General features: G+C 35.4%; 1 long non-coding RNA gene and 1 pseudogene across 1 annotated transcript; one reads left to right on the forward strand and one right to left on the reverse strand.

Moving 5' to 3' along the window:
- Positions 1–1061: 1061 nt before the first annotated feature.
- On the reverse strand, positions 1062–25239 carry LOC116106858 (annotated as a pseudogene).
- Positions 9407–10313, forward strand: LOC116106919. The gene is made up of 4 exons (XR_004124368.1): positions 9407–9484; positions 9899–9955; positions 10079–10161; positions 10254–10313. It is a non-coding gene; the product is annotated as an uncharacterized LOC116106919 (long non-coding RNA).
- Positions 25240–25517: the final 278 nt, after the last annotated feature.

A 25517-nucleotide genomic window follows, 5' to 3' on the forward strand; every position in this document is an offset into this window, starting at 1 on the left:
TCACATAATGTTATATGAGAAATGTTGTATGAAATGATGTATGTGTAGTATTACTCAATGTGAATTTATTGCACACCAGCATGCCTGCTTTATAAGGATAATTTTTAGTTTAGTGAGGATTTAATTGTATTTAATGGAAGAAAAAGATGAATAATGACACCACCCCACAACCATAAATATGATTAACAATAAGAATAATATCTTGGTGGATACACCCACGCCAATTATTTGATGTGAACTAAAATTTAAGTCAGTTTTCATGCATGTATGTACCCTGTGATCGCTCTTAGTTTGTGATGATCATAATTAGCTATTTACAAATTACCTATTTAACACAAATTACTTCAATGATATTTTCTTACTTCAAGCTTGTTAAATTGTATTTGTTTCACGTCGCCAATTTAATTTAGTCGACTATTATAATGTATATGTTTATGTGGTTGGGTTCTCTCCTCTTTTGAGTTTTAGTAACATTAGGGCATGTATTTGCTTATATCTCTAATTTAGACAGGAAACTCTTCAACATTCAATATATTATTTACGGGCTAGTGTAGCCCATTATAAATTTATCTGGGCCGAATGGATCAAAATTAGTCTATTAACAACTTCGGCCCATTACTGGGCATAATGAATAGCACTTTAGACAGGAAATTCTACAACATAGATTACATTATTTATGGGCCGGTGTAGCCCATCATAGGTTTAATTGGGCTGAATGGATCAAGATTACTCTATTAACGTCTTCGGCCCATTACTGAGCATAATGGACAACACTTTAGACAGGAAATTCTTCAATATACATCATATTATTTAGGGGCCGGTGTAGCCCATCATAAGTTTTATTGGGCCAGATAGATCAAGATTAGCCCATTAATGACTTCGCCCCATTACTGAGCAAAATGGATAACACTTCTGCTTAAGAAATAGACACCATTGCTTACCTTGACCTTGAGGTCAAGACTTCGAAGTCAACAATCCCCTATTAATATTTTGCAAAGCAACCAAACATTCGCACTAATCATGAAATTATGATAAAGATTAACAAGAAAAGAGAAGCTTTTTCATTTTACCAAATGGTATGATAATAGATAACACTAGACAAATCAAAGCAAAATGACACCAAGTTGTTTAGTGTATTGTACACTTTCCTTCAAACTAATTCGCTGCTTCAGACACTTGCTTTAATGGTGGAACTGTACCCATTTTGATCGTCATAAAACTTTGACCAAAGCATTACGCCTCCATAGTTAGCCGACTTCTTAATTTCAGGAAGTGTTTGAGAATTCAACACATCAGGAGGAATATACACACTTCCAGCTGCAGCAGGGGCTGCTGGCAGCCCCAAGAACAGCTTCCCNTTTTTTTTTTTTTTTTTTCAAATATGCCTATATCTATTCAGTGGTTGCTCCTTTATATAGAGAGCTTAAGCCTTCATGAGCTGGAGCTGACGAAGAATTTTTCTGCATTGTTATACATATAACTTTTAATCTGAATTGAGAGCGTACCGCTGACCAAAATCATGCTTCTTTTATTTATTCATGGTAGAGAAACGTTATATTTAGTATTGAGTCACACCTACAAACAAAATAAAAAAGATAGAATAATCATTTTACACAAATTTTATGTATTTTTATTCATTTATATAACTTGACTCGGTTGTAAGCAAAACATTATTATTTCTCATAATATTGAAGTTTTGATTTTATTTAAGTAAATTATTAATGAATCTCAATCATATTAGAATGTTATGTCAAATCCATTATTTATTATTGCGGCTCCTGACCCCTTCAAATTGAAGTCGTGTATTGTGCGTGTAGCAACAAAGCTGACTGTTTCTTCAGGATTAGTTGTTCTTTTCATATGTACCATATTTAGGTTTTTGCATTCGTAAAAATTTCTCAATTTGACGATTAATTGCCAATTTAACAAATACAAAATTAAAACTAACGATTTGCGTGTTAGAGTCATGAAAATGACTCTATTAAGATGATTAAAATACCCATTTGTGCTCAATAATGAAATCATAGTGAGGCACTTAAAGAATTTATGGGATTATTTATGAGAAATCACATTTTGTTTTTTCTTTACAATTTGTGCATGTTTGGAATGAATTTTGACATTGCGTAAGTTGATCTTAGGGTGTGATTTATTAATTAGAGTTGATTTTGTCTCATTTATGCTATTCAAGGGTCAAATTGTCATAAACACTTGGGGTTGATTTTGTCGTTTTCCAATCATGTAGGGGGCGAAATAATATTTGTCAACATTACTATAATTGAAGATGAGATATCGCAAACAAGGTAACCAGCTGCCAAACTCACCTCCTTTGGCCGCTGGCCAACGACGTTTCACCTTCCCCCATCTCCGGCCGCCTTCTCCACCTTCTTCCACGTTGGCAACGCTTCACCTTCCACACCGGCAACATTTCACCTTCCACCATCGCAACATGTCACATTTCGGCCACGATTCTCCCATTTCTGGCGATGTTTGGACTCCCTGGTAGCCGATCTGCCTTCCTTCAAGCTCATTCACTATTTAAATTGCTAAAATCCACCATCATCGTTGCCACACCTCTTCACCTTCCAACCGTAATTTTGCTCATTTCTTAGTGACGATCCACCTCCTTAGCCACCGATTCATTTTCTCCATAACCAAATCTACATTTCAATAGTTTTGTTCACTGATCCACCATCGTTTGCCGCTGTGACCCTTCTCATCTCCCTAATGTCCTTTGGTCTCCCTTATCCACATATCGACCACTCTAGCTGCTGATTGTCCATTTTCCATCATGACCACACCATTTCAGCTTCTCCAGCCATCGTCAGCCACCACCATTAGTAGTTGAGCTCCTGGTTGCCCGTTACGGCGTAGGCCAGACCAAGATTGACGACCATGGCTCCTTTTCACGACATCTCTTGACTATTTGATTGACCAGACTAAACAATGGACGATTGGTTAAGTATTGTTTGTTTAGATTATATTTGTTTCATTTCATGTTGATTACGATACTTTATATATTTTTGATGCTGATGTGTGAAAATTGATTATGTCCTGGAGAACATTTGTTGATATACAACTTTTTGCACAACTGAATGTCGGTTTGGATTATTGATGTTGATTATGACTTTGGATTACTTCAATGTTGATTGCAATCAAGTTGTATAGCGTTTAATATCATTTCTACTAGGAATGCATTCATTGTGTAATTGTTGATTGGATGATGCAAATTTGATAGGTTTACTTGTTAGCTTTGTACCAACTATGTATTCTTATTGAGTTTTTGGTTATTGATGATAGTCTTTATAATCGATCTGTAACTAAATGACAGAGAGACATGATATATTATAGAGTGGTCAAGGACCAGTCCCAAGCAGGCCTAGGCTTGGGCCCTTTTGGGACTAGTCCTTTCGGGACTGGTCCCATTTGGGACTCATCGCTCATGGGCTTGGGACTTGTCGCTCATGGGCCGGGACCGTCCCAGGCCCATGAGCAATTTTAGGACCCGGACGGATCCTATGGGCCTTGAAAATTTATTTTTCTTCCTTGATCTTTTTTTATTTTTAGGGCGAAATGAAATTTTGTAGACGTTTTTAGTTATTTTTAGAGGTAGATTAGTAAGTTTCTAAAGTTCAATTATTTTAAAATAATAATAAATAATAGTTAATTTAACATAAATGTAATATTACATTTCACACATCACGCTTCACAAACAACATTAATAATTTTTTTTATAAATTATTCATCTTCATCTTAACAATATTTACATCATTCAACTGTATTCCTAAAGAGTTCGAGTAGTTCGGGATCTTCAGGGTGCTGTTATAGTCTTCTTTCTGATGAGTCCAATCCCGTAAACACGTTATCACTTCAATCATCTCATCGGTTAAGAACATCTTTTGTCTTTAACAATCCGCCACTCTTGACTCGGATGCAATTGTAGAAACTGACACAATAAAATGTCATGTGTCTTTGGGCTCAATGGGGAATCGACTTTCATGTCGGTTCCACCATTGAAGAATATCCAAGTCCGTTTCTCCTTCATCGCATGAAGGACGGTCACTTGTAGGTTAGCGATTCTCCATTTGGTCCATGTATGTACGAGCTGGAGCGGTTAGCTCCACCAGTTTCATATATTCCACTTGCTCGATCCTTGATGAAGGTCTGCATCAATGTCTTGATCTCTCTCCTGAACGTTCCACTTCCATTTCCATTGTACTTGTCTCATATAAAGAAAAAAGACTATCCATTTTGATTAAAATCAGTCAATAAGACGTATAATCATGTCCTAAATGCGGGCCTAACTCAGTAATTATATAGTTAACTACGTGTATTTAAACTAGGATCTACAATAAGACTTAATCCAATAAGAATGGAATATCTAACCAATATTCTCATATTTTTCTTCCATCTTTGAAACAGTTTCCCTTAAAACGTTATTATACTATTTTAGCAAAAGTTTTAGCAATTTGAAGTAAATTCTATACTAAATTAGTAGTCGGATAATAAATACCACTTAATGTACTAATAGAATCATAAAAATTTTTAAGAAATGAAAAAAAAAAGTTCACAAACCACCCATCATCATAGCTAACTTCCTCTAGATAGTGTTTCCGGTTGACAAATCATAATTTGTTTTACGATTGGCAAAACTTTTTCCAACATCAAGTAGGTGCAGTTCCAACCGATAGACATGTGTGTACATAACTTCAAAGGTTGAACCGGTGGGTCCTCTTTCTTCATAATTGACATACTTCTGCCATCTTTTATTACTTACTGCCGCGATAAAATCCGATAGCCACGCACACTTTCTCCATCTTCGAATGTATAGCATCTAAACCTGCTTTACTATCAATTGATGATGTGGCAAGTACATCTCGGGTGGAAAAAATTTGCCTTCACCACGAGAATCCAATCTCTTTTCAAATGAAAGAGTATTGCCGCGTGTTAGTACTCGCATTATCAAGCTTAACGCTACAACTTATCAGTTAATAGATATCTTGCAAAACTTCAAGAATTGATAAATAAATAGCAGCACTATGTTTTTTATAATGGTTTAAAACCCATCAATTTTTGTTGTAAACCCAATTATGTTCTAAAAATATACTGTGACAGTTAAAAAATCGGTTTTTGATCTACAAGCACAATGCCTAATTTAAGTGCATAGATATATTCCTTAAATTTTGAAATTGTTTTTAGTTTATTATTTTATTTGTTTATAAAGTTTTGGTATATCTCTTCTACTTGTACTTACTTAACACGGGTATATGCTAGACAAAATGTAGTTTTAATCATGTGAATAATAAGGATTTTCAGATTAACAATGCGAGAGTCCGTAGCAACTATGAATCTTGTTATTTCCTGTATTGTCATTTTGGAAAGTTGAGGATTGTGGATTAAAATTAAGTTGAGTTTGAATTGCCTACCTGATCTGGTTGAAGATGTACCGGGTAATTGCATTATTGGGGGTGCTTCTTCTCCAAGTGTCATCGCATGCGACAGTCCCATTCTCAGCGCTAATATGGTTCCAACGAAATTACTTGCCACACGATTCTTCCCCCTCTTCATTTGTCTTTGCCGTTTTAATTTGGTGAAGTGTCGCCACATCGGATATGACCCTCTTTGACGATCGGGCGGGGGGGGGGGGGGGGGGGGTGGGGTTGTTGGGCTATGCTGTGCCCGTTGACTCGCACTCTTATGGTTTGCTATACCTCATCCTGGCCGAATGTAATTGTAGATTGCAGTTGCTACCTCTGGAGGAATGGGTGAAAATGGATTGAACCCTTCTATTTCATTGGTGGATGGAACGTAAAACTCATTTAGGGATGATCCTTCGAATGCATCATTTCGAGAATCCATATGAATTTATGATAAAATAATAAATAATTAAAATTAAAAAAATTAATAATAATATGAATAAGAGATGATATTGAAAAATAGAAAAATTTGAATAATATAAATAAATAAATATAAATTGAATGAGAATTTGATTGGAGATTTGAGTAGAGAGTAGAGATATGAGAGATTGAGTGGTGTGGAAAAATAAGATATTTGGGGTTATTAACAAAAGTAAATTTTTTTTTGTAAAATTTCATTTTAACCCCCTATAATTTAGGTTTATTTTAAATTTTATAAGAGGTCTTATGTAATTTTATAAGGGATTAAAAATAAAATGATTAAAAAGGTTTGGGCCTAGGCCTGGGCCGGTCCTAAGCTCGAGCCTTGAGGAGGGACTAGGTCCTCCTCCTTAGGCCTTGTCCAGTTTTGGGACCAGGCCTCCTAGACCGAGTTTTTAGACCCAGTCCCAAATGCCCACCTCTAGATTTACCTAGATTGCCGGAAAATCATTTTGTGTTTATAGGTTTAGGAAGTCTAACAATAAGTAGAGGATGTAGGAGTTAGTCTTGGGCGAACCAATCCATAAGGGCAACGCCTTTAATATTGTGTTTTAGTTAGCAATTTTTTTTATGCTTTTAATTTCCTGTAATTATTAGTTTCCTTAGTTTTAATCAATCTTTGCCAATTTCATTCCGATAACTTGAATACACATTGTTATCAGTTTTGCTCCCTTTGGATTCGACCTTGCTTACTGCTAACTACGGTACTTAGGTTAATTTTGTTGCCGTGATGACCGGTTCGACACTACATTTTAATATAACAAATGTGATCTAGGGAAGATGACTATTTGCATATAGGTGGAAAATGATTGTCAAAGAGGGCTATTTATTAGTGTTGCAGTTTAAAAGGAAATGTCAAGGCAATGCTTGGTTTGCCTTAAACGCAATTGTTTGTTCTCACTCATAAGTGATTACTTTCAATCTTAAAATTCTCTACTAAAAAGCGAAAGGAGATAATTTTGGAGGGAGTATCAATTTTGAGTGTGTCTAAAGAGTTAAAATTACAGCGTTTGACAATTTATGTAATTTGCAACATCTGCTAGAAACAATGTAAACTCTCAATCAACTTGTACATAAAAAATTATAGAATACTAGAACAAAGCGCAAGTTCATTCTACTGTCGAGCTTTGATGTTGTTCCTTAGAGCAAAAGCAACGAAAAATCAGCTTGCCCATGAATATGGTTATTTAACCCAGTGTTAAAGCTAACCTTCGAGTTATGCATCAATGGTTGTCATGAAGTGTCGTGGTGAGCCCATTAATAGCATAACAGTTTTCAGTCCATTCACTTCAAGAAAAACTACATTCTGCAACCAATTTTTTAGCAACTAACTAGACATAGTTACAAAGCTAATTTACCAACTAAATTCGATTGTCAGGCAAAGAGGATTAAAATTTCGGGGTCCCCACGTTCCAACTTTTGGTGTCTAAAGTTAATGTTCTACTACTATTTTGTTAGTCGTAGAACATGTTGTTTAGTGACTAATAATTTAGTTGCAATTTTTAGCGCCGATTTTTCCCTCCATAATTTGACAATTTGCATTTAAATATTATATTTTGCGTCTACATTATTGGTTATGAAAAACAATTTTTTGCAACTATCCCTTAGTAGCTAAATTAGTTGCAAATAATTAGGAATTTATTAGTAATTATTATGATTAGTTACAGAAAAATGAAATTACCATAATATCCCTATTTGGACAATAATTACAAGGGTCTTAGGTATTTTTAGCTACCGATGTTTGTGTTCATATTAACAAATTGCAAAAATTATATACAACAACTAAATTCGGTTTAGTTGCCATTTTAGTTGAAAAATTCATGTTCCCCCCAAATTACGTGTTCCCGCCAGACTTCAATTATAAGCAACTATGACTAATGCTTTCCTGACTAAATATTTAGTTAACATTGATTTGTTTGCAAAATATAATTATATTTAAAAATAAAAAACTAATTAAAAGCCTTACTTTTTAAAGTTATTTACAAAAAACCCTAACCTTTATAAAGCAAGCCTTTCCCCAAATCCCATCTCTTCTCCACGCAAATCCCTAGCTATTCCCCAATTCCCACTCTCTCACCAGCAATCCCTAGCTATTTCCCCAATTCCAATCTCTTCTCCACGCAAATCCCTAGCTATTTCCCCAATTCCCAATCTCCTAACTCACCTAGCTCTTGCTTCTCCACACAAATCCCCACCAACTAGCATTCGAAATAACAAGAATAGCGAACTGAGCGAGCCTATATAATGTAAAAAAGCAAATTGTAACCAACATCGATCATCAGAGAGAGAGTAGCGAACAAGGCGCTCCTGCGTCTATACAGATCCTACAGTTCAGCTTCGATACCAGTGGCTACTTAAACTAAAGCTCTGTTGAAGGGAAGGTTCAGACTAGCCTTAGAAACCAACCTCAGACCATTCTCAAGAACCTAGAAGTGACAAGAAGAGAAAGCTCTCTCTATGAGCTAGACAATGAGTCAACATTCGTCCAACTATTTAGGTAAATTTCCCCAAATTCCCAATCTCTTCTCCAGGCAAATCCCTATCTATTTCCCCAAATTTCCCAAACGATGTGCGTTGATTTCAAATACTTGATTTTTGTTTGATAACTTGTGAATTGGTTTATCTGGGATAATTTTTTTGAAAGTGTGTTTTTGTTTTTGCATTATTTTTCCATCACCTTCTTGTTATTGTATGTTTCATTTGATACTAAGTCGGTTTACTCTTCTCTTTTACTGTGGCTTTTTCCTCTTCTTGTTTGGGTTGACTTATCTCCTTTATGAACTTATTTAATGTAGAAACCAAACCAAACCAGGAATCGAAGTGGTTTTCTAGTTATCAAGAAAAACGATTCGTTTTGGTCCATAGAAATAGAGAAAACGAATTTTCGATTTTATTAAAAAAATTAAAAATAAACATTTTTTCGTTAAAAATAAAAAACAATTTAAATTAAAAAGATTTATTTGAAGTTAAAGAAAATCAAAACTTCAAACCGGTTTAAAAAAAAGAAAAGAAATAATAAAATAAAACAATTTTTCCCACCTCAAAATTTTCACCAAGGCAAATTCTCCCACCCATTTTCATTATAATCAAAGCTAAGGTTATAAACTATTAGAATAACCCATTTCTTCTACCGAAAATTCCGGCACCCAAAAACTCATTCTTCCGCCCAAAACACGAGAAACATTTCCCCTCTTTCGCCCAAAATCTCTCTTTGTCGCCCTTCCACTGAATTGCGAGGTTTCTCGTTGCAACAATCAATCTTCTTCCCAAATCTTTCAATCATCTTCTAATTGCTCTTTCTTCTCAATCTTCTTCTCGTTGGGATTTGTCTAATTGGTCTGTCCTTCTCAATCTTCTTCTCTTTGCGATTGGCAAAAGTTGAATGGATTAATCAATATGGGCTGTTGAAGAGAAGAAGGGTTTGTGAAGAGAGTTAGGGCATTTCGGTCATTGTGAAGCTGACTGTGTGGGAACAATGAATCTTCAGATTGTGTGAAACTATTGATAAAGAATGTGGTGGAAGATGAGTAATGAAGGTGGCCATTACTGTTTGAAAAGAGTGATGAATTTGCTGTGATGTTTGTGGCCAGGTATTTTTGTTTCCACTTTTTAAATTTATTTATTTATAATGCTTTCATTGTTGTTTATAAAGAACACTTTGTGGGTGTGGTAATTTTTAATTTTTTTAAGTTCTTAGTTTTTAGCGTTGCTAGTTGCCATTAAAATGAGTTTGATGTGCCTTTCGTTGCAGCTTTGGATGATTTTTTGATCAGTTTTGGGTGATTATTGTTCTTTAAAAAGATAAATAAATAAAACCCTTTCGTTTTTATTACTATTTTTAGGTGTTAGGCAAGCGGAAATGACGGCAGTAACAATAAGCTTCAACTCATTCTTACTGGAGGAGTTCAAGTTCTTGTCGTGTTTTTTAATCAATTTATTGTCTTTCTACTCTTCAATTGAAAAATATTTGAATTTGGTTCTGGGTTTTGAGTATTTGATTGCAGGGTTAGATTACGAATATAAAGCTATGAACTTGGTGAAGGAAGAGCAAAACAGTCCTGGTGAGTTTTTGAGGATATTACAATACCAGATGGCGAAAATGGACGCGGGTTTGACTTTGATTGTTTGATAATTGATTTTTTTTTTTTTTTTTTTTTTTTTTTTTTTTTTTTTTTTTTTTGTAGAGTTTGGAAAGCTCAATCCTCTTGGTTATGTGCCGGTTGGTAGATGAGATGTTGTTCTTTCTGATTCTTTTGCTATTTTACTGGTCAGTTATTTGATACTCTTTAATTTTATATTATCTTGGTGCTCTTTTGTTGAATATGGAGGGATTTTGTTAATAATTGGCCTTGCTTGTAGTATCTGGCAAAGAAGTATCCTCAGCATCCATTGTTGCCTTCTGATCTTAAGACAAAGCTATCAATTTTCAGGTTAATTTCTATTTCATTTCCCTTTATTTATTCTTATTATTGTTTTCATGACATATTCTATAATTCAGTAACCATTGTAAAGAAACTGGTTTTTTGTAATCAAGAATCCTGCTTCTGCTTTTAGAATTTGTCTTTCATGATTTTAGATTTGCAGTAGACTGTTCAATTTCTTTTTTGTCACTTAGACGTTGTTCCGTGATTTGGGGTGGGCTGGGTATAGTTTTTATGTAATTTGATTTGTCCTGTGATTATTTCATAGCAATTTGATTATCATGAAGCCAGTGATTATTTTGTTTTCCACTTTTAAATTTTATTTATTTATAATGCTTCATTGTTGTTTATAAGAATAAGCTTTGTGGGTGTGGTAATTTTTAATTTTTTTTTAAGTTCTTAGTTTTTAGCGTTGCTAGTTGCCATTAAAATGAGTTTGATGTGCCTTTCGTTGCAGCTTTGGATTTTTTTTGGATTCAAGTTTTGGGTAGTATTGTTCTTTAAAAAGATAAATAAATAAAAACCCTTTCGTTTTTATTACTATTTTTTAGGTGTTAGGCAAGCTGAAATGACGGCAGTAACATAAGCTTCAACTCTATTCTTACTGGAGGAGTTCAAGTTCTTGTCGTGTTTTTTTAATCAATTTATTGTCTTTCACTCTTCAATGAAAATATTTGAAATTTCTGTATGGTGAACCTTTCTAGATTAGATTAATCAAAATTCAATCTTGCTTTTCTCTGTTTTTGTTTGTAGTGGACGTCTGTCATCTGTTCCCTGTTTTCTTTTTCATTGGGAAGCCTGAGCAGTTGTCTGTATACTGGAAACGGGATGAATGCTGTTATAAACTTTCCATTTTTTTTTTCTTTTCCTTGCTGCTTCTCTGACACACACGCTGGTGTGCTCCCAAAGTCTAGTACTGTTTGCAGACCTATGTACAACTGATATTGAACCAAAATGGTTAGCGGTGGACTTTTCTCAATATTGAGTCAGCCTTGCTTATTGCAGAGTAGTTATGCTCACTTGGTGACAAATGAAATTCATTGATAACATTTGGTTTTTCCATGAAGTTTCAACTTTAATGGATTGATTGCTTCATATTAAGATGATAATGTCCGATCCAAATGTGTCATTGCACTTGCATGTATATTTCATTAAGATAAAATATTCAATCTACTTGCCTTTCTTCTTTTCCTTGGCTGTCCCGCTGGCCCTTCACCGCCTAGTATGGTTATCTCTACCCTTAAATTAACTGTATGATCTTGTTAATGAAGGGAAGTAATGTAGATTGCTAAGAACTTTGGTTTGCACTAATATTGCAGGAATCATAAGAATAGAGAATGAACACCGGATGATAGCCATGTTATTGTCAATGATAGAGTGAAGTCGTCTTAAGGTTACCAGAGCATTTGGAGCTGGATTTCTGAAAAAGTTTGTCGTATATCCTTTGTAATAGCTATTTTGTTGCAAGGATTTCTGATAAAGGTAATTCTGGTTGATGATTATTACTGTTGTGTGATTTGTACATCATGGTAGCATATATCTTCGTTAGGTGCTCATTGCTTGCTATGTTCTAGTAATTATATCCTCATGAATAATATTCATCACTACGGTATATGGACAAGACATATTGGCTTTTACAGATAATCAGTGTATAAATAAAATGTTGTTATTTTGGATATCTTTTAAAAGTGTTGTGATAGAGGAAATGCTGATATAGCATTGGAAATGATTCAAGTTGCAGGTCACCTTTATCAGTGCATAAAAATATCATTCTGTTGATGCTGTGTCATGTGAGCCAACCGAATATCATTACTTACTTATTATTTTATGTTTCAATATATGTGTCCTTGCTCTAACAAACCACAAGAATATCATCACTGATTTTGCTAATGCTTCACTCATTTATGCATTCTTGCTCTTCAAAACCACACTTGAGCATTACACTTTGTTTTCATTTTTTCAATTGATGAAGTTCCCAGTGTATTGTTTTATCCAATGGTGTGTTTTAAAAACTTGCTCAATGATATCATGGCATCTTGGTGCACCCAAGTTGAACGATTCATTATTGGAAATGTTTCGAAATGAGTAATTGGAACTGCTCCATACATATCCTACACGCCTTCTCTTCATCCCCATAGACTCTGCCCAAGAGATTAATTTTTGATCCTCTCATCCTGGCTTATAGTATCTGACCAATCAGGAAGTGGTTTCAAATGTTGAGAGTTTCATGGAGAAGTTTCCAGATGGTGATCCTGCACAGCACCTAATAGAGGAGCTGCTCTTCCATGCAACTGACAAAGCTGGTAAAATGTTTTTTCTTTCTTCTGCTTATTTCTTTAAATGCTAATAATCATCCAGTTGATCAAAATGTGGAAAAGTAATTATGAGTGTTTAACCTCTGAAACTAAGGGTGTTTCTTCCACAGTAAATAGTATCAAAGCTTTTTCATGTCATAATTGCCATTTGTCAACTATTTCTCAATGTAAACGTTCTGACATAATTTTTAGTTGTCTTTTTCTTCTGCATTACAACAGGTAATTTAGTTATCTTCTTAATATTATTAACGTGATTGGTTTCGAGTATTTATTCATGTTATCTGACTTATTGATTATGCATTGACTTATTATTATAATGTATGTGTAATTATTTAGTTTCTTGCTTGACTTATTGATTATGCATTTAATTGATGGGTAGGAAAAATGATAGAGCTGCAAGATGAACACCCAACAGGGAAAGTGAAAAAACAGAAGCAAAATATGTGAAAGTTCTGGGTAAAGCTTCCGGATTTAATCAAAATTTTGAATTTTCACACTAAGCATCATGATACTGCAGCAGAAGCAGAGTTAAAGTTGCATAGTACAACAAGAAGAAAATAGATTAAACAGTTGGAGGAGCAACTCGTCTTAGTTGATCAACAAAAAAATAAAATAAAAGCCTTGAACACAACAATTTGTCCTGTTGGAGATATGCAGCAGCTAACTATAGCCCTTGAACTACAACAATCTAATAAAGCTCCAACTCGACAGCCATCGTCATCTCCAACTGCTAAAGACTCGTCCTTATCAACTACAACTATTTCAAAAACCTCAACTGGTGACACTTGAGATGCTCTAGATATTGATGGTTAGTTTTTTGTTGTATAGGCAATATATTTTGACATGGGTAGGATCATCTTTTTAGGATTGTTTCATATATATGTTAGATAGTGTACATGGGATGGGCATTTTTTTGTTAGTTATGCACAGATAGATAGCTAGTGATGAAAATGTGGGTGCTACCTTTGTTTTGGTTATGCACACCTAATAGTGCATTTTGAATTTTTTGCTCTTAAGTGATAAAAATTCATGTTACATATTATGAAAATATGATATTTGATGTTAGTGTTCAGATTTTTATTGTGATGGATTATTTTGTTGATGTTGAATGTATAAACTAGGTTAATAACAAATGCTTTTGCCACTAATTATTTTCTAAAAAAAAAACAATTTTGCAATTAATTTTTTAATTGCAAACAGTAATTTTCATAATTGAATTTCACATTCAGCTTCTAAAATTATAAGAATTAACCACCAAATTTGGTCATTAAAGATACATTCGTTCAGTAATAAAATAGTCGTGAAAACCTTTTGGATTTTACATTCCGTCTAAATTATAGAATTAACTACTAAATTTTGGTCATTAAAGATACATTCGGTCACTATAATAAATATTCGTGAAAACCTTTTGGTTTCCATATTCAGTGTCTAAAAGTATTAGAATTAACCACTAAATTTTGGTCACCAAAAGATACATTCGTCTACTAATAAAATAGTTGCGAAACTTTTTATGAAATTACCCTTACACTCTTACCGTCTATTTTTGTGGCATTTACGACAAATTATTAGACACGAAAAATACATTTTGCAACTAATTGATTAATCGCGATACTATTTTACCAAAGTACCCTTGAACAATTAGCGTCTGGGGGGGCGGGACTATTTTAACCAGCAATTAGCGCTAATTTGCTTCGCCAAAAAAAAACTTTCCGCGACTAACCAAAAATTTAGACGCCCATACTTTCTGCGACAACGATTTCGCAACTACGTAGCGACCATGAAATTTAGACACGAAAGAGATTTAGCGTCTAAATTTTACTTTCTACGTTCTAATTTTGCTAGACGCCGAAAGACATTTTTCTTGTAGTGATTGTTGCCATTGCAATGCCATATGAAGTCACCTGAAATAGCAATATGATAACATAACTATAATACATGGGCTCTAGATGATTTTAAATAGAGACCTCGACTATGCAGCAGGCTGAATTGAGTCAACAGTACCAAAAAAATTATTTCAGTTACCATTTGAATCATTGCAAACTATGTGCTCATGATCAAGGTGGTCACAATATCCCCAAGTTATAGTTTTTATAGTAAGCTTCCCGCCTTTCATATAAATTAGTCTAAAACAAATCCAAACCTGAACAACATATTGACTGAATACTTTGTTAAATATCCTACAATTAAGAGATTCACATGGCCAATATCTTAATTATAAGATATTATTTCTTTCATAATATAGGATATTTCTGTAAATTCTGTAATTAATTTTTTTATTCTTCCTTGCAAATGTTCTTGTATCTAGCCTATATATGGTAGAATTACAATGAGTGAAATCTCAGAAAATTATTCCACATTGTGTTTTTTTGACATGGTATCAAAGCCTCTTTCAATCTCCTCTTCTTTACCCTAAGAATTGTAGTTTGTATTATGTGTTCACAATGTTGTTTCTATTCATATCATCCGCTGCAAAGTTTTTTGTTATCTTTACTGCTATGGGTGATTTAGAAGAAATAGTAATGATTCTCTAAAGAAGAATGAATCTATACTATATCGGTTGGCTTCCATATGCAAGAAACTTCTTCTCTAATCACTCCGGAATGACTTGAGTACCAATTATTTAAGTGGTTCTTTGAATGCTCAAAATAAGATCGATGGGAACTTGAGGTTTTATTTTCGGTACTAAGACTACATCAAAAGATGTTATTTCGGAGGAATATGAAGCATGGAAGATGAAATTGCTTAGTCAATCTTGACTCCTTGATGCAATGATAAAGGACATTAATCTCTCTTCCTTCGATTGGCTACGACAAAGAAAATACGGGAGAATACCAAACAGACATATTTGGTCGACCAGGATGCATAAAGTTATCAACTACATTGCAAGGTAATTTTTGTCTGCCACAATGGAGGTTCTGTTTTTTCTTATTTTGACAAACTACAGAAAATATGGCAGGAACTGATGATATTGATGATTGTACTAGGAGTGTGACAATGGTCTTGTGAATATACCACTAAGGTTAATTCCCACGTGTGTATATGTTTTAGCTGGTCTTAACTCTCAATTAGATTGGGTTCGAGGTCATGTACTTGCTACTGAACCTCTTCTAGGTTACAAGTTGTTTATGCTATGGTTTGTGGAAACTAATTGCCAAGATGCTATGCTTGGAGGAAAAATTGGAGAAGGGGTTGTAATGGCCTCCCGAAAATGCCTACCAACAAAAGAGCGAGAATGCACTCATTGTAATAGTATTGGTCATATGTGGATACATACTTTCGAATCATGGATATCTGGATTGGCACCATGGGAAGAAAACGTCTTAGATGTCTTATAGTGTTAAGGAGGAAGACATTAATTTGAAAGGGGATCGCCACAACTCTTGGATTAACTGCTAAGTCAGGTATACTTTTATAGGAAATAGTGATTGGATATTGACTCTATGCAACAGACCATATGACTGTGATCGTTATAGGCTTAGTTACTTATCCCTAAATGTTCCAAAACTACTATTACCAATGCCAATGGCGTATCATCTTCAGTTATTGGAGTTGTTACAATCCCGTTATTGCCCACCTTAGCAATCAAAGATTTCTTATTTGTGCCATCATTAAAATGTAATATTCTCTCTGTTAATCAATTAACCAAATCTCATAATTGTAGTGCTTTATTTTTTCCTACTTATTGTGTTTTTTAGGACATCCATACCAAGGAGAAGATGGTAGTGGGTAGACAAAATGGAGGATTTCACTATCTAGAGGATGGGTTCCAACAATATTCCAATAGAGAAGGGCAAGCTCACTTGCTAAAAGAGATTTGATGAATAAGAAAAAAAAAGGAAATTGGTTGCAGCATAAAAGACTAGGACATCCCTCTTTTGCTATCTTAGGAGATTATTTCCCCTTTGTTTAGTGGTGTCACTTTTCAGATCTTAGTTGTGAAACTTGTGTAATGGCAAAACGTCATCGTACTATTTTCCATTTGAAGTAATAGAAGCAAATTTACATTTTTCATTAATTCATTGGATGTTTCGGGACCGGCCCCAATTTCTACTCTTAATAGACAAGGTGTTTTAACTTTTGTTGATGATTGCCCTCGAACGACCTGGGTTTATCAATTGAAGCATAAGAAAGATGTCTACTTGGTATTTCGCTTGTTTCATCAAACGGTAACTACTTAATTTGGTATTCCAATAAAAGCCGTTCGTTCCGATAATGGGGGAGAATACTTCAAGCAAGAACTGACGGAATTCATGCACTTAGTAAGGATTATTCACCAAATAGCATGTCCCTATTCTCCTCAACAAAATGTGTTGCGGAGAGAAAAAACAGACAGTTATTGGAAGTTACTCGGTCTTCTTGATTGGGGTCATGCCCCTTTCACTTGTAGGGTGACACCTTGAATTCAGCGGTCTACTTAATAAACTGTACACACATCTATGTTTTCAATTTTAGAAGACCATTGGATGCTCTCTCTGATCACTGCACTCTTCCATCGGTCGTACTTTTGGCTCCTCGAATTTTTGTGTTGTGGTCTATGTCTACTTCATCCATTCAACAGACTAAGCTGAGTCTCGTGCATTAGTGAAGTGTGTTTTTGTGGGATATGGATCATTCTACAAGTTACAGTTTTATGATCCATACTCTTGGAGATTTTATGTTCCATGGATGTTTTTTCATGAGAAAGTTACTTTCTATAGGACATTGATGACGTTTACCACTTTAGGGGAGAATCAAGATGAAGTGATTGATCATGAAAACTACATGCATTTTTTCCCAAAGATTTAGACAAAAGAAATCGGACGTCTGAGATGTTACAAAAAATAATTCTTTGTCTTGGATCTTCCAGACAATTGAAGAACCAAAAGGAGAAAACGGGGTGACTGAGGATTTATAATATGACAAACAACTTTAAACTAGAAGATGATTCTCTCCTTGATAGTAAAATGTCTCCTACAACCAACAAACCCCTGGATCAATCTTCTTCTAAGACTCATTAAAGGTACCCACTAATCATAATTCTACGTTTGTTGATGATGTTAATTTTGAATTTCAATCGTTCTCAATATCGTCTTCCAACTTGTTCTAACCATGGTATACCACCATTAAATATGAGTTTGATTCTAAATCCAAAGTTAGATATCCCATTAGTTCACGTATCTTCGGAAAAATTGTCCAAGTCATATACATCTTATGTGCTATAGTTATGTCTACCTCTATTCTTAATAAATGTAGAAAGCTTTAGCAGATGCTAGATGGACCAAACCATGGCTGAAGAAATGGCAACACTTGAAAATATTGCTACTTGGGGACTTGTGCGTTTACCGAAGGGAAGAGACCGTGGGGTGTAGAGGGTATTTGAGGTCAAGTATAATGTAGATGTGACCATTGAAAGGTACAAAGCTCGGTTGGTTGAAAAAAGGTATACACGGTCTTATGGATTGACTATCAAGACACTTTTGCACCAGTTGCCAAGCTTAATACAATTAGAGTGTTCTTGTCATTTGCAGTTAATCGGGATTATTAGCCATTTCTTCAATTTGATGAAAAAAATGCTTTCTTGCTGGAGATCTTACAGAAGAAGTGTATATGGATCTTCCTCCTAGTATAGAGAAGTACTCAAATATACAAAGGTGTGCAAACTCAAGAAGGCATTTTTAATTTAAAACAATCTGAGAGCTTGATTTGGCATATTCCAAGTCTATGAAAAACTTCAGCTATAACAAACGCAATTCAGGTCATACTTTGTTTCTAAAGCACCGAAAGGTTAGAATACTACTTTGATTATCTATGTTCGATATGGCGGTAACAGGTGATGATCAAGATGAAACTGGAGAACTTGCAATGACACTTGGCATCAGAATTTGAAATGAAACAGCTTTGTGACTTGAAGTACTTTCTTGGATTGAGGTAGCTAGATCAAAAAATGGCATTTTTCTTCTCAATGGAAATACATTCTTGATGTTTTAATTAAAACAAATATGCTTGGATGTAAGCCTGCAAATACTCTTATTGAACAAAATCTTAAGTTGTTTCATTGTTTGGATACAACTTCTATTGATAAGGCAAGGTACCAAAGACTTGTGGGAAAATTGATTTATTTGTCCCACACTAGGCCAAACATTACTTATTCAGTATGTGTAGTGAGCCAGTTATGCATGATCCTCGTAAACCTCACATGGATGTCGTGGAATGTATATTGAGGTATTTGAAGTTGCTCCAAGTAAAGGGTTACTTTTCACTAAACGCAATCATTTGAAGGTAGAAAGTTACATTGATGCAGCATTGGGTTAGTTCAGCTGAGATTTACTTCAGGATACTTTACTTTTGTAGGGGAAACCTTGTGACTTGGAGGAGTAAAAAGCAGCCAGTAGTAGTAAGCAATGTTCTAAAATCGATCGGTCGGACCGTTCAACGGGAACGGTGTCATCCTCGATCTGATATCCTCTGAAAACTGGTATTTTTAATCAAACCAATGTGATTGCGATTGGACCGTTAGAATAGTGTCGAATCGCGGTCGAATCACGACTCAATCCCGTCGATTCCAACATCGTTCAAGGGAGATAACACCACCATAAGACTTAATAGCATCTCCACGACCAAACCCGTCCATTTTCAGTGGCCGTCGTCCAACCTTTCGCGCTCGCCATCCACAAATCGTTCACACAACCGTCAACCTTATTTCTTGATTCTGGCAAATTCCGACGCCGTTATAACTCTCTGACACACCATAAGATTTGTCGGCACCTCTACATTAAAAGCCCCATCATTCCAACTTTGATTGGCCGTCGATCACCGTCCATAATTGTTCATGAAACCGTCGACCTTCCTTCTTTGATTCCAAAAATTCCGGCGTCAGTAGAACTCCCTGCACACCATAAGATTCTTCGGTACCTATACATCAAAAGCTCCATGATTCCAAACTTTGATTGGCCATCGATCGTCGCTGCCGCCACCGTCACCAGTCTCTTTCGCGTGACAGGGGTTGTTTGGATAGATTTCAAACCTTAAGGGAGTCATATAATTGTTTAGGGTTGTTTGTGATGAATTTCCAACATTTAGGGACTAATTTTTTTTTATAAATCGGTCCAACCGACCAATTCAACCATCAAACAAAACCTAACCCTGAACGAGCCAAGGCCTGGTCCGTCTTCGAAACATTAGTAGCAAGGTCAAGTGTAGAAGCTGAGTACAGAGGCATGACTTTTGGAGTGTGTGAGCTACTGTGGTTGAGGAGCTTGCTAAGAGATTTGGGGATTGACTCTCAGGATGCAATGAAGTTGTATTGTGATAACACTTCAGCTATAGAGATTGCCACAATCCAGTTCAACATGATCGGATGAAGCATGTAGAAATGGTAGACACTTCATTGAGGAAAAACTGGAAGCTGGGATCATTACATTTCCTTTTATGAAGTCTAAAGACCAACTAGCCGACATTCTTACCAAAGTCATAGCTGACAATGCGTTTGATGACGCTTTATAAGTTAGGCATGTGTGATATCCATGCTCCAACTTGAGAGGGAATGTTAGAATATCCTATAATTAGAGATTGATATGGTCATTAGAATATCCTATAATTAAGAGATTGATATGGTCAATTTCTAATTAGGATATTATTTCTTTCATAATTATAAGATATTTTCTGTAATATTATGTAATAAATTTGTTTATTATTTCCTTGTAATGTTCTTGTATCTAGCCCATATATATAGAATTACAATGAATGAAATCATCAGAAAATTATCCATAATTGTGTTTCTTAACATACTTCTCCAAGTGAGGCATCACCAATAATCCCCACATGAGTAGACACCATTTGGAAATGGTGAAACCTGTTAGTATCCCTGATTGTGATATCACGCTCAGCAATCTTGGAGATAAGCTTGGCTGCACATGGCAGTCACCACAAATTCGAAGGTTCTTGGTGACCCTGATTGGTGTTTAGGTTTAGTATTCAGGATTGCAAAGACAATGGCCAATTTCTCACTGTGAATTGCCAGATGGCATTCCTTATTCTCTTCCTCCACTCATGAAGAGCTGAATCAGTCTCTGGAATATAACCTGCCTCTTTCATTTTCCCTACAATATATCCAACTCCTCATAGATCTCCTTGGACTGTGCATGCGATCTGTCACCAGCAACAAAGGTGTAAACCCGATCATTGATCTCAACATTGCTAGCGCCTGGCTTTCTTGATACCTTTTCTTTTCATGATTGACCTGATTGTGTTACATCTTCCCTCTACCAGCCTTTGCATAAATGTTGGATAACAAGACATAGTAGCCACACTGCTCTGGAGCTAATAGAAAAAGATAATCGGCTGCCAGGAGCCCAGTATCCATGTTTGAGTACACCCGACAAGCACCCAACAGAGCACCCCAAACTCTTTCATTAGGTTCCACTGGCATCTGTCTGACAAAACTATATGCTTCTTCTACTCTCTCCCAGCCCGTCCTAAAAGATCCAACAAGCAGAGAAGTGTTCTATCCTTGGACTAATCTTATATTGCTCAGTCATTAAGTTAAAGTAATATTGCCCCCCCCCTCCAACAACCCGCATGGCTACAAGAAGAGGAACGGATACAAAGGCTAATGAATCGGGAGATAGACCTGATTTTGCATCTTTGAGGAGTGCAACAGCATCACAACCTTGCCCACTCATTCCATAAGCAGAGATCAAGCCGTTACTATTATATATTGTATCTGAAAACTTGGCTGTTATGCGTTTGTAACAGATGAAACGACAGCGCCAGTTATCTGGATCGGGCAACGCCGCCGGTGTATCTGACTTTCCCGGTGGTATGCTCTTACAACTGATTACAATATCCGCTAGCCCTGGTAACTGGATTTGAATAGTAAATTTAGACATGTATTATCATGGATTTTATTTTATTCTAAATTATTGAGCGTGATTCAATTATGAGTTCGTATGAATTTTGTTTTCATCTCATCGTCTTTTATTAACTATAAAAGATTTTGATTTGATATGTCAACAGACTAATATTACTGAATAAAATATGACAAATATATAACATGCATACGTTAGGTTTTATTGGCAATAAACTGTTACATTCACATCTTTTCAAATTTATTTATATAAAAAATTCAAGAGATGTAAATGTATTATTTTCAATCTCTTCATTATCGATAGTACAGAACACGTACTAAAACAACAACATTACCAACTTATTCTTGATGATAACACTTCACACACTCTTCTTAATGGCGGAACTATAGCCAGTTATTTTGTCAAAGTACTTGGACCAAAGCATCACCCACCATACTTCTTATACTTCTTTATCACCGAAGGATCTGTGAAGTCAGCACCTTGGGAGGAACATACCCGCTTCCGGCCGCATTCCGAGCCGCCGGCAACCCTAAAATAGTTTCCCCCCCTTAAAGATGAATTCCACTTCTTCCATGAAGCTATAAGGTTCTTGGTGCCAGCGCTTGAACTATATGGCACGGTCCATTGTTGTAAAATTGCACCCAAACGTAGTCAAAAAGCCCTGTGTCGAGCGCTTTCCCCATGTATCTATCAGAATGGACACTGAGGAGCTGCTGATAAGTAAACTTTCTTTCCTGGCTTGCTGTATCCTTTCAATAACGTGCAAGATCATCATAAAATCGAGTTGAACCGAGCTCAATGTCAAAGTCGATTCCATCTAAAACAGCATTCCCTAATGGTCGTTTAGCTGATTTCCCACCGAGGATTGTTCCACAAGTAAGCTGCAGTGTTTTTAGCGTCAGTTTTAGAAGTTAGCGTAGTCTCCAAGGCCACCGCCAATGGAAAGCATCACCTTAATTCCTTTGTTTTGACAATTCTTTATGCTACCGTAGCGATTTTGCAGCCTCCGGCAGCGGCGTTGCAGTGACCAGTGAGGTCCAGTCGGACTTCGGCCACCGCCAAATTTTTAAGGAAGGCTATGTTTACGAAAGAATATAACCCAGAGTTACAGTTTGGTTGAGGGTTCCCTCATTGCCGTTTTGACCCCATAGATGGCGATGCACCAGCAAGAGAGAGCTCAACTAGAGACAATACTAGGAGGGAAGAAGTAGCAATGAAGCTGAAACTTTGTTGCCATATTGCAAATTGCGACAAATATTGTTGATTTGAAGTGTTTATGGCTTTACTATGCCAACAAGTGGTCCCTTTATATAGAGTTTTAGAATAACCCTGAAGCATATACCTTAGAATTATTAAATAATTAAAAAATGATCTTAGTTTAAGTCAATGGAGTTGTCTTCAAGCTAGCTTGGAGTGGCCAGGAAGTTTCTCTTTGAAATGTCAGCTACGTGACTTAATTATTCCGTGAACCGTGATAATTTTATAAAAAATTATTATGATTTTCATTATAGTATTCATGTAGAGGTCGATCGCCATGTTAATGTGATTTAGGTCAATGAAAACACAAAGGTTTTCTAGTATTAGGCCAAAATTTCAAAGGATACCTAGTACCTACAAAAATATTAACGAAGACGCTACTACCAATACACGAGACTCAAAGCATTTATTTATTCAGTTCTTCAACTCTCCATTTTGTATATAAATGTTGATGTGCCACCCACATTTTCGCCAATAGTATGGGGCGCCATTAATTTGTGTTTATCCAGAGTCAATGTTAAAGTTGGCCTTTTGAGATTATTTTATTTGCCTTGGATCGATGTTCCACAAATTATATTCATTAAAAAAAAAAAAGAAAAAAAAAAAAACCATTCATGATTCTTCACATTGTCTGGCAAGTTAATTTCTCTTTGATCGAAAGTTCTTCAATGTTTGTGTTCATTATGTTATGGTAAATCATTCAACACATAGCTAGTACTGAGAGAGGTACCATTTTGTCTAATATCTGATTTGCTATAAGCTTGAATTTGAAATCGTATTCGAATCAAATAAGAAATTGGAGCAAAATCAGCCGCTTGTCCCCATGACTAAAACTTATGTGGCTGGCTGTATATGTGCTTGTAGCAATTATATATATCCTCTGACTGACCGGGACATCTGTATATTACAGCGTCGTCTTGTCTTGTTCATTTAATTACAAGTTACATATAATAATATTGGACCAAAGACTTCTGAAACCATTCACTATTACTTTTATATCGTCATCTCTGAATTCGTCATACTCATCTTCTTCCTTCTGTTTTACTTTCACTTCTTCGACTAATTGAATTAGAAATAATCCGTCTTGCCGGCCGAATAACGCCTAAGTGCTGATTTCAGAACCTCTTTCGATTGCTTAAACAACGTTTCTCCATGAGAAAGTCTTTGAGTGATATATTTTATAATTGATCTATTCCTTCTTTTTCTAATTTCGTTCTTCGCATAATTTGTTCTTCAAGTCAAGTGAAAGAGAAGCAATACATATGTAGAGAAATCCTTATCAATTGAATCACATAAGCTCTGGCGGTAATTATTTCTAATATGGTTTACATTCTTGCATGTATCGCTATGTAATATCTTATTGTAAGTATAACATACACCTTTCATTATTAGTTACCTTCGTATGCATGCTTTATCAGGTTAATTTAGTTTATGTGAGGAATTTAATTGTATCTAATGGAAGAAAAAAGAATAATAATGAACTTATGGTCAAAGTGGTTTGCTTACTTTCTTGAGTTTTTAGGTCCAAACCTTGAGATACATACCACGATAACATTTAACTTACTTGGTTCATTGGACTGTAGGGTGTTCAATAGATCTCGATGATTAGTTAAGGGGCCACAAGTTGGCTCGGACATCCTAGTTACCAAAAGAAAAAAAAAAAAAAAAAAAAAAAGACAAGAGAATGACACAACCCTAATCATAAATAAAATAACACTAAGGAATAATATCTTCAATGGATACCCTTAACGTCTAAATTACTCCCTCCGTTTTCTTTTAATTAACGTTTTAGGTGTGGGCACAAGTTTTAATAAAAAGAAAAATTCTCTCTCCCACCATTTTTTTCCTGTATTTGCAGGGGAGAGACTTTGAAAGTGGGAAACATTCCCACCTATTTAAATAACATTTTAACCATTTTGTCTTATTCATTGTTTCTCCCACCAACTTCATCTGTTTCTTTTCTTTAAGCTGCTCCGTTCTTTAATTTTTTTTCGTCCCTCAGTCGTTTTTGTTCTCTTTGATTCTGTTCGATCAGTCACCATGGCCGAACAATGTAATAGTAGAGGTATACTTGGAGAAATTTATTTAAATATTCTTCCAACATTAGAAGCTACGAATGAAGTTGATGACATAACGAGAAAGTTATACACATGTGAGTCGAAAAAACCTTACAAATGAACAAAGACAAGCAATTTTTAAATCTCTATTGAAGCAAAGCGTTAATGGACAATTGAAGAAAAACACTACATCTGAGGTGGCTCAATTATTTTCAGTTAGTAGGTACAGTCCAACGCATTTGGCAACGGGGAAAAGAAAATGAAGTTTTGGATTCTAGCACTAATGTATCTAGCAGAAAGGCACTCAATTATGGGCGTAAGCGTCTTGAAATTGACGCCAGTCAATTTCGAAATATTCCATTGCGAAGAAGGACGTCACTGAGGTCTTTATCTGCTGTCACAAATTTGTCAGTGACAACATTGTTTAGGCGATTAAAAGAGGGCTCCATACGTCATCATTCAAATGCTATAAAACCTTTATTAAATGTGGAAAACATGAAAGCTCGAATACGCTTTTGTTTATCGATGATTGAACATGGCAACAACCCCAGTTGTTTGAGGTTTGTAACCATGGAAAATATTATTCATGTTGATGAGAAGTGTTCTACATGACAAAGCAGTCAGAGAAGTATTACCTCCTGTCTGACGAAGACGAGCCTTTACGCACATGTAAGAGTAAGACTTTTATTACTAAAGTCATGTTTCTGGCTGCAGTGACACGCCCAAG

This window comes from Pistacia vera, unplaced genomic scaffold (genome assembly GCF_008641045.1).
Source record: "Pistacia vera cultivar Batoury unplaced genomic scaffold, PisVer_v2 Contig524, whole genome shotgun sequence".
NCBI lineage: Eukaryota > Viridiplantae > Streptophyta > Magnoliopsida > Sapindales > Anacardiaceae > Pistacia > Pistacia vera.